Source organism: Elephas maximus, chromosome 4 (genome assembly GCF_024166365.1).
Source record: "Elephas maximus indicus isolate mEleMax1 chromosome 4, mEleMax1 primary haplotype, whole genome shotgun sequence".
Taxonomy (NCBI): Eukaryota; Metazoa; Chordata; class Mammalia; order Proboscidea; family Elephantidae; genus Elephas; species Elephas maximus.
Window position 1 is genome coordinate 15,160,575 of NC_064822.1, and position 10,376 is coordinate 15,170,950.

Consider the following 10,376-nt stretch of genomic DNA (forward strand, 5'->3'; position numbering starts at 1 on the left):
TATACATTTATGATTGTTAAATATTCTTAATTAATTGTCCCTTTCATCACAATGTAATGTCCACCTTTATCTCTTCTGACAGAGTTTGTCTTAAAGTCTATTACTGTCTGATTTTAAAATTGCCACCCCAGATCTCTTTTGGTTATTATTTGCATAGAATATTTTTTCCATTCTTTCACTTTCAACCTATTTGTGCCCTTGGATCAAAGGTGTGCCTTTTGTAAACAGCATACAGTTGGATCTTTTTTTTTTTTTTAATCCATTCAGCCACTATCTGTCTTTCATTGGAGCATTTAGTCAATTCACATTTACTATAATTTCCAATAATAAGTGAGTTACTTCAGCCATTTTGTTATTTCTATATGCATGTTTTAAGTCTTCTTTGTCTTTGTATTTTAATACAGCCTACTTTTTTTTTTTTTTTTTATTGGAGTGATCTAGCTTTGTTTCCTTCTCCTTTCCTTTTTTGGATGTTTTTAAAATATTTTCTTAGTGGTTACCAAAAGTATTACATTTAACAACTTTTATTTATAACATTCGAGGATAATTTGGCAGCGACATAACTTCAATAACATACAAGGAATTACATACACATAACATTCCTGTTGCTCCCTCCCCATTTTGTTAACAGTAATAACATCGTTATATTTCATGTGCCCTGTAACAGAATTTTATCACTGCTCTTTATACATTTATCATTAAAAAGCATGAAGAACAAAACAATAAGAATTACCAAGCATGAAACCAAACCAAACCAAACAAAACAAATATATTGCTGTCAAGTCAATTCCAACTCATAGCAACCCTATAGGACAGAGTAGAACTGCCCCATAAGGGTTTCTAAGGAGTGTCTGGTGGATTCAAACTGCCAAACTTTTGGTTAGCAGACATAGTTCTTGACTACTATGCCACCAGGGTTTGCATCAAGTGTGAATATCTTATTATTTGTACTTGTACTTCCTCATACAGTTTTTTAATTGGGGATCTTTCTTTATGTATGTCTTTGAACTACTTTCTAGTGCCTTTTCCCTTCCACCTGTGGAACTCCCGTTAGTGTTTTTTGTAGGGCTGGACTGGTGGTTATGAACTCTCTCAGCTTCCATTTACCTGGGAATGTTTTAATTTCATGCTTATTCTAAAAGGACAGTTTTGATGGGGATCCAAACCCAAAAACCAAACCCACTGCTGTCAAGTTGATTCCAACTATAGTATTCTAGTATTCTTGTTTGACAGTTTTTTTTTTCTTTCTTTCAGCATTTTAAATATTTCATTCTATGGCCTCAAATGTTTCTGAGGAGAAATCAGCACTTAATCTTATTGGGGATGGTTTGTATGGGACTGTTTGCTTCTCTCTCACTGTTTTCAGGATTCTCTCTTTATCTTTACATTTTTAGAACATAACTATGATGTGTCTTGTAGATATATCTTTGGATTTATCCTGCCTAGGGTTCTTTGTGATTCTTGGAATTTTAGACTCATGCCCTTTATTATATTGGAGAAATTTTCTGTCATTATTTCTTCAAATATTCTTTCCGTCTCTTTCTCTCTCTCATCTCCTTCTGAAATTCCTGTGAGTTGTACTTTAGGTCTCTTGTCGTTGTCTCATAATTCCTTTAACCTGTTCTCAGCCTTTTGAGCATTCATTCTTGTTGCTCTTAAGCCTCTGTAATTTTAACTATCTTATCATTTGATTTGCTGATTCTTTCTTCTGTATGATTAAATCTGTTGGTAAAAGTGAAAATGCAAGCTACCAGCTGGAAGAATATCTTCAGAAACCACATATCTGATAAGAATCTAATAACCAAAATACATATAAAACTTGAACAACTTAGCAACGAAAAGACAAATAACCCATTCACCACATGGGCAAAGAACTGGAATAAACATTTCACCAAAGAGAACATTCAAATGGCCACCAAACACATGAAAAGATGCTCAACTTATTATACATCAGAGAGAAAGAAATCAAAACCACAACAAAATACCATTTCACTTCCACTAGAAAAGCTAAGATTAAAAACAAAACAAATAGAAAATAACAATTGTTAGTGAGGATATAGAGAAATTCGAACCCTTATCCATTGCTGGTGGCAATGCAAAATGGTACAGTCATTTTGGAAAACAATGTGGTGGTTCCTTAAAAAACAAAAATAGAGCTACCGGATGGCTCAGCAATGCCACTCCTAGGTCTATACCGAAAGAGTTAAAGCAGAGACTCAAAGAAAAAAAAAAAAAAAACTTGTACACCCATGTTCAGTGCAATAGTATTCACGATAGCTAAAAGGGTGGAAATAACCTAAATGTCCATCAACAGATGAATGGATAAACAAAATGTGGTGCAATGGAATACTACTGACCCAGTAAAAGAAAAGAAGTCTTAATACATGCTACTGCATGGATGGAGTTGAAGACATTATGCCAAGTGAAATAAGTCAATCACAAAAGAACAAATATTGCATGGCCTCTTATAAAAAGATAAGAAAAGGCAAAAGTCTATAGACCAAAGTTTCTTAGTGGTTACCACGGACAGAAAGGAGTAGGAAGGGTTGGGGGGCTTAAAGATTATTATAAGTGATGTCGATAAGTTGTAAACCTGTAAACAGTTGAATTGACAAAAGGTGTGATAGATATATTTACAATGAAAAAAAAAGAGCAGTTGCTGAACTGATTATGTAATCCAAAAACCTCATGGGATTTGGTTCCTTGGTTTGGGGGTTTAGTGTCATGCCTCCTTTGTCATGAGACCAGAAGGACCAGATGGTCCCCAGTGACCATTACTGAACATTTTGATCAAAGCTTCCATAGAAGACTCCTTATCAAAAGGGGAAAATGCAGAACAGAATTTCAATTTTTTTTGGTCTCCAGACTTCCTGGAACCAGGAAGGTTGAATGAACCCCTGAAACTATTGCTCTGAGATAATCTTCAAATCTTGAACCAAAAATATTCCCTGTAGCCTTCTTAAAACCAATCAACGTTGTTGTTCTAGTTGGTTCTAACTCACAGCGACCCTACATACAACAGAATGAAACACTGTCCAGTCCTGTGCCATCCTTACAATCCTTGCTGTGTCTGAGCCCATTATTGCAGCCATTGTGTTAATCCACCTTGTTGGGGGTCCTCCTCTTTTTCTCTGACCCTTGACTTTACCAAGCATGGTGTCCTTCTCCAGGGGCTGGTCCCTCCTGATAACATGTGCAAAGTATGCAAGATAACGTCTCACCATCCTTGCTTCTAAAGATCATTTTGACTGTACTTCTTCCAAGACATGTATTCGCTCTTCTAGCAGTCCATGGTCTATTCAATATTCTTCACCAACACCATAATTCAAGGGCATCAATTCTTCTTCAGGCTTCCTTATTCATTGTCCAGCTTTCACATGCATATGAGGTCGTTGAAAACACCATGGCTTGAGTCAGGCACACCTTAGTTCTTAAAGTAACATCTTTGCTTTTTTTAAACACTTGAAAGAGGTCTTTTGTAGCAGATTTGCCCAATGCAATGCACCTTTTGATTTCTTGACTGCTGATTCCACCGGGTTTGATTGCGGATCCAAGTAATATGAAATCCCTGACTACTTCAATCTTTTCTCTATTTATCATGGTGTTGCTTATTGGTCCAGTTGTAAAGCTTTTTTTTCCCTCTGTGTTGAGGTGTAATCCATATTGAAGGCTCTAGTCTTTGATCTTCATCAGTAAGTATTTGGAGTCCTCTTCACTTTTTCAGCAAGCAAGGTTGTGTCATCTGCATATTGCAGGTTGTTAATGAGACTTCCTTTAATCCTGATGTCCCGTTCTTCTTCATATAGTTCAGCTTCTAGGATTATTTGCTCAGTATACAGATTGGATAAGTATGTTGAAAGGATATAACTCTGATGCACACCTTTCCTGACTATAAACCACGCGATATCCCTTTTTCTGTTCAAACGACTGCCTCTTGATCTATGTGCAGGTTCCATATGAGCACACCTAAAAAAGTGGTATGAAATTCCCATTCTTCCCAATGTTGTCCATAATTTGTTATGATCCACACAGCTGAATGAATTGGCATAGTTAAAAAACCTAACAATAAAAACCTAACAATAAAAAAAAAAAAATAGTTTGCCTTAAATACTAAAAAACATCGGCCTTGAGCCTTATGTTCTTTTAAGAACTATCTGTGTGGGATCAGAGTGACAAGTGCAACTCAAAAGATTTGATAGAAACCTTTGGGAGGCAGTGAATTTATGTTAATGAGAGAGGAAGAACTCAGAAAAGAAGGGTGAGAATGGCTACACAACTCTAGAATAGAATCAATGTCACCGAATTGTACATGTAGAAATGGTTGAACTTGTGTATAATTTGCTGTATATATTCTTAACAACAACAATAAAATAAATTATAAAATCAGAAAATTGGAAAAATATAGCTATTATGACAATTATTAGAAAAATCATTGTATCTGGAAAATTATTTGAAATAGCTTTTTTAATTTTTGAATGTGTTTAATATATGTTAAGTACACCTCTCATTTCCTGTTTAATCTTTACTAAATCATATCATCAGCTAATAGTCAATCTTAAATACAAGAAGGTATAATAACCAGAATTTGGTTTTTGCAAGGGTACACAAATAAATTTTGACATATATTTATGTATTCATTGTATTTTCTAAAAGTATCTTTTTTTCCTTTTAACTTGGGGTAAGCAGTATGACTATCAAGAACATATGAAATGACTGATTTTGAACACAATTCAGTATTTATTCAGACTTTGAAGGAGAAAACCCAAATTGTCATGGACATAATGGTACACGAGCTGAGAAAAATGGGAGAAGGATGGAAGAATACAAAATTTGTCATTTTTTGCCTAAAAAAAGCACTCCTGTGTTCTCTGTAAGGGAAAACATCCTGAATATCAGTGATCTTCTTGTAAATAATGTTACTATAAATCTCCAGCTTTCCCAAGGTAACACTGGCAGTAATTCTGACAGGCCTGCTGGCTCCCTACTATTATGACAGTATCTGCACACTGACTAGACACAGTGGTGAGAAAAGGGGCTTTTAGCACTTTTCTGTGTCATAGTTATTGTTGCTTACATAAAAGCCCTTTTATAGTCAGTATCTCTCTTTCTCAGCTTCCTTGACTTTAAAGCAATGGAAGTTATATTTCTTGCACTTTAAAAAATAAAGTGACTTTGACTAGTAGCCAATGCCAGAATAGGATAATGCTGCTTGGTCTGAGTTCCAGCCCACACTTAAAACTCCAGTTAGCATTTAAAAAATTAAGATTTTAGAAAAGCTGATGAGAACCTCAAATAATTACCCAACTATTAAATGTTGTTGTTCTTATTAGGTGCCATCAAGTCGGTTCTGACTCATAGCGATCCTATAGAAAAAGTAGAAATGCCACATAGTGTTTTCAAGGAGCTGCTGGTGGATTCAAACAGCCGTCCTTTTGGTTAGCAGCCATAGCTCTTAACCACTGCACCACCAGGGGTCCAACTTCCAACTATTAAATAGGTAGCTGAAAGCTTGTAAATTTTCTAAGACATATTCCTGTTTGGAGGGAATTATACATGTTCTATGAGATGAGAGTTGATTTTCTCTTCTATGATCCTCTATGAACTGCATGCTTCCTGAGAGGGTGCTTTTGATGTGGGGTATGCAATGGATGGGGTAACAGGGGTAAGATACAGTGATTCCTACACCTCTTCTTTTTTCCAATTATCTATGATTTATCAGTTATTTTTCTATGTAAATTGAACAATAATATTATCATCTTCAGCTTATCGACTCCTCTTACTGATTTGAAGAATTGTATTACTAGACTGGGTTAAAACATACTGTGGTGTAGTTTATGCTTATTTACATTGTTTGTGTTCTCTACTCTGTCAGAGGACTATGTATCCCCATTCTTTCCACCACTCCTCTGTCAGTTTGTTGTTCTGTGTGGCTCGTGTGTTGTTGTGATGTAGGAAGCTATGCCATCTGTATTTCAAATACCAGCAGGGTCACCCATGGTGTACAAGTTTCAGTGGAGCTTCCAGACTCAGACAGACTAGGAAGAAGGACCTGGAAGTCTATTTCTAAAAAAACTGGCCAGTGAAAATCTTATGAATAGCAACAGAATATTGTGTGATACAGTGCCAAAAGATGAGCCTCTCAGGTTAGAAGGCAATCAAAATACGAGTGGAGAAGAGTTGCAAACACCCATTAATAATTGGAACATGGAATGTATAAAGTATGAATCTAGGAAAATTGAAAGTCATCAAAAATGAAATGGAATGCATAAAGATCCATATTCTAGACATTAGTGAGCTGAAATGGACTGGCATTGGCCATTTTGAATTGGACAATCATATGGTCTACTATGCAGGGAATGACAAATTGAAGAGGGATGGCATCACATCCATTACCAAAAAGAACTTTTCAAGATCTATCCTGAAGTACAATGCTGTCAGTGATAGGATAATATCCATACCCCTACAAGGAACACCAATTAATTAAACTGTTTTTCAGATTTGTACACCAACCACTAATGACAGAAATGAAGACATTAAAGATTTTCACCAACTTCTGCAGGTTGAAATTGATCAAATATGCAATCAAGGTACATTGATAATTACTGGTGATTGGAACACGAAAGTTGGAAACAAACAGTGGTTGGAAAATAAGGCCTTGGTGTTAGAAATGCCTCCGAGACCACATGGTAGAACTTTTCCAGACCAATAATTTGTTCATTAGAAATACCTTTTCTGAACAACATGAACAGCGACTATACACATGGACCTCATGTGATGGAATACACAGGAATCAAAATGACTACATTTGTACAAAAAGATGATGGAGAAGCTCAATATCATCAGTCAGAACAAGCCCAGGGACCCAGATCATCAATTACTCATGTGCAAGTTCAAGTTGAAACTGAAGAAAATTAAAAACAAGTCCACAAAAGCCAAAATTTGACCTTCACAATATCCCACCTGAATTTAGAGACCATCTCAAGAATAGATTTGATGCCTTGAACACTAATGATCAAAGGCCAGACGACTTGTGGAATGACATCAAGGACATCATACTTGAAGAAAACAAAAGGTCATTAAAAAGACAGGAAAGAAAGAAAAGGCCAACATGCACGTCAGAAGAGACTCTGTAATTTGCTCTTGAACATAGAGCAGCTAAAGCCAAAGGAAGAAATGATGTAAAAGAACTGAACAGGAGATTTCAAAGGGAAGCTTGAGAAGACAAAGTAAAGTGTTATAATGAAATGAACAAAAGCCAAAATGGAAGAACACGCTCAACACTTCTCAAACTGAAAGAACTGAAGAAATAATTCAAGCATTGAGTTGCAATATCAAAGGACTCTAAGGTCAAAATATTGAACAACGCTGGAAGCATCAAAAGAAGATGGAAGGAAAACACAAGAGTCCCTGTACCAAGAACTGGTCAATGTTTAACCATTTAAGGAGGTAGCATAAGATCAAGAACTGATGGTTTTGAAGAAAAAAGTCCGTGCTGCACTGAAGGCATTGACAAAAAACAAGGCTCTAGGAACTGACAGAATACCTACTGAGATGTTTCAACAAACCGATGCAACGCTGGAAATGCATACTTGTCTATGCCAAGACACTTGGAAGACAGCTACCTGGCCAACCGACTGGAAGAAATCCATATCTGTGACCATTTCAAAGAAAGTTGATCCAACAGAATGTGGAAATTATCCAATAATATCATTAATATCACATACAAGTAAAATTTTACTGAAAATAATTAAAAAATGTTTGCAGCAGTACATTGACAGGGAACTGCCAGAAATTCAAGCCGGATTCAAAAGAGGATGTGGAATGAGGGATATCATCGCTGATATGGACCTTGGCTGAAAGCAGAGAACACCAGGAAGAGGTTTACCTGTTTTATTGAACTATCCAATGGCATTTGACTATGTGGATTACAGTAAATTATAGATAACGATTCAAAGATTGGAAATTCCAGAACACTTAATTGTGCTGGTGGGGAGCCTGTACACAGACCGAGAGGCAGTCAGTTAAACAGAACAAGTGAATACTGCGTGGTTTAAAATTAGGAAAGGTAAGCGTCAAGGTTATATCTTTTCACCATGCTTATCCAATCTGTGTGCTGAGCAAATAATCTGAGAAGCTGAACTACATAAAGAAGAACAGGGCATCAGGGTTCAAGGAAGACTCATTAACTCCCTGTGATATGCAGATAACACAACCTTGCTTGCTGAAAGTGAAGAGGACTTGAAGCATTTACTGATGAAGATCAAAGACTACAAATCCTCACAACTGCACTGATAAACAACATCCTGATAAAGAAAAGATTGAAGTTGTCAAGGATTTCGAATTACTTGGATCCATAATCAACACCCGTGGAAGCAGCAGTCAAAAAAGTCAAGGAAAGACCCTCGCTGTGCATCCTGGCAGATAATCTGAAGAAGTGACACCTAGCCCTTTCCAGATTCATACCTTTATTCAGGGAAACTTACTGACATGGGCAAGGAGCTGCTCTCCAGTGGCTGCAGGCTGGAGTGTTTTCCACAACCACCTAGCAAGGGACCCAAACTTATATACCATTCCAGTTGGGACCAAGGCTCATCGTTTTCTCCCACGTCTTTGGGCAGTCAGTGTTCCCAGGGACTTCGCGTCCAAGCCCAGATGTTTTCCTTCTTGTTGCTATGGCATTCCTCAGCCTTGGCCGCTGGCCCAGTCATGCCACTCCCGGCCTTGTTCCTTAGTCCCAGTCCATCCGAATTCATCCCCAGCATGCTTAGGGGAAGAGCAAAGCTGATTCCATTAGAGAGGGGATGCATATAGCTGAATAGCATTACCCTACACAGTCGTACCCTCTTTGCCAAAAGTGGAAACAAAATCCAACATATTACAGATACTACCCTAGCCACTGCGAAAGGACAGACGATTCCACTTGATGTCTTGCAGATTAAGCGTGAAAAAGAGCAGCTCCTGTTTGCAATGACCGGCCTTCGATGGGGGTTCTTCCGGGAAGCCAGCGTCAAAGTCAGCAAGTACTGCTATCTTTGGCCTCTAAAAACCAAAGCAGCCCAGTGTTTCAACACTCTTAAGGAGTGGCCGCAGTCTCATCAGGCCTCCGTCTCCTATAAGGGACCCACAGGGAGACCCTCTGAGGAGCCTTGGAGAGGCCCCTCCGCGCCCAAGTCTGTATTGGAAGATTCTGCGGAGGCTGGCGTCCTACCGAGCAAAGCGGCAGGCACCCCCTCTCGAGAGGTGTGCCCCAAGGATTGAGAGGTGCAGTGGTCCACCACTGAGCTGTCCATCACAACAGGCAACGAGGGGCTCGACCTGGCGAGCACCAAGGACTCCGTGAACTTCTGCAATGAACCCAACAGGGTCTGCAAAGGAGACTTCACAATTATTGGTAGCAAGAGGCTGCCCGACCCTGCCCCGTGTCTTGCAGCACCGACTGTCTGTAAGCTGCACGTGCAAGCTGCTGCTGCCCAAGGTAGCAGGGGACTCCTTCAGTATCCACAGCGAAGGCTCGGAGGTGAGGCCAGTGGAGGTGATGCTGCTCCACCACAAGCTGCGCTTCTTCTGTGACCTGAGAAAGCCGGAGCAGGTGCTTGCGGGCCGGTTCAGGAGAGAATGGAGCTGGAGGGGCCATAGGGCAGACCCCAGGGAAGAGGCTGGCTGTCCCCTTGGTGTCGCCAGCGCCCCCTTCCCTGCCCTGTCATCAGCCCTGCACGCCCTGTGCCCTCATCTCGTGTGACAGCTGACCCTCCTCCACACTGGCCTCCCGGCCTCCTTCCAGAGGGTCTCCCGCTCTGTGGGTGAGAAGGGCCAGGCCTCTGTCAGCCTGGGGAGCCCAGCTGCAGTAGGAAGTGGCCCAGGTTGTCCAAGCTCCAGGGCTGCTCTCCTTCCGGGACAACTCCTGCCTCTCCCTGGTGCTGCTGTTGGTGAGCTCCTGGCAGTCAGCTCTTGTTTCCCTTCTGACCTCAGTCAAAAAACTTCCGTGAAGTGGGTTCCCTCTTCAGCTGTAACCAAAATACTAGTTTTTTGGGTTTTTTTTTTATTTTTATTTTGCTTTAAGTGAAAGTTTACAAATCAAATCAGTCTTTCATACAAAAATTTATATACACCTTGTTATATGCTCCTAATTGTTCTCCCCCTAATGAGACAGCTCACTCCTTCCCTCCACTCTCTCTTTTCCTGTCCATTGGGCCAGTTTCTGACCCCCTCTGCCCTCTCACCTAACCTCTAGACAGGAGATGCTAACATAGTCTTATGTGTCTACTTGATCCAAGAAGCTCACTCCTCACCAGTATCATTTGCTATCCCATTGTCCACTCCAATCCCTGTCTGAAGAGTTGGCTTCGGGAATGGTTCCTGTCCTGGGCCAACAGAAG

The 10,376-nt window shown here is 39.5% G+C and overlaps 1 pseudogene; it reads left to right on the forward strand.

The window, feature by feature from the left end:
• LOC126074824 (acylglycerol kinase, mitochondrial-like) overlaps nucleotides 1-9,739 on the forward strand; it is a 110,855-nt pseudogene extending 101,116 nt beyond the window's left edge.
• The last annotated feature ends 637 nt before the right edge of the window (nucleotides 9,740-10,376 follow it).